This window comes from Sinocyclocheilus rhinocerous, unplaced genomic scaffold, assembly GCF_001515625.1.
Source record: "Sinocyclocheilus rhinocerous isolate Xijiao unplaced genomic scaffold, SAMN03320098_v1.1 scaffold1898, whole genome shotgun sequence".
Lineage (NCBI taxonomy): Eukaryota > Metazoa > Chordata > Actinopteri > Cypriniformes > Cyprinidae > Sinocyclocheilus > Sinocyclocheilus rhinocerous.
Window position 1 is genome coordinate 422,378 of NW_015661023.1, and position 391 is coordinate 422,768.

Below are 391 nucleotides of genomic sequence, written 5' to 3' on the forward strand. Positions count from 1 at the left end.
TAGATAGATAGATAGATAGGATAGATAGATAGATGATAGAGCATTAGAACAATAGATAGATAGATAGATAGATAGATAGATAGATAGATAGATAGATAGATAGATAGATAGATAGATGATAGATAGATAGATAGATAGATATTTTTGGACACTTAATTGCATGTTAATTGCAATTAGATGAAAATGTATTACAGTTTAAATTAGTGCTGGTCAACGATTAATTGCGATTAATCACATCCAAAATACAAGTTTTTGTTTATATAATATATGCTTGTGTGCTGTGTATATTTATTATGTATATATACAGACACACATACAGTATATGTTTTGAAAATATTTACATGTATATATTTATATTCATATAATTTATATTATATATAAATACATTTAA

At 23.3% G+C, this 391-nt stretch overlaps 1 protein-coding gene across 1 annotated transcript in view; it reads right to left on the bottom strand.

Moving 5' to 3' along the window:
• hgfac (HGF activator) overlaps positions 1 to 391 on the bottom strand; it is a 24,134-nt gene that overhangs the window by 12,348 nt on the left and 11,395 nt on the right. The gene's annotated exons all lie outside the window — the stretch shown is intronic.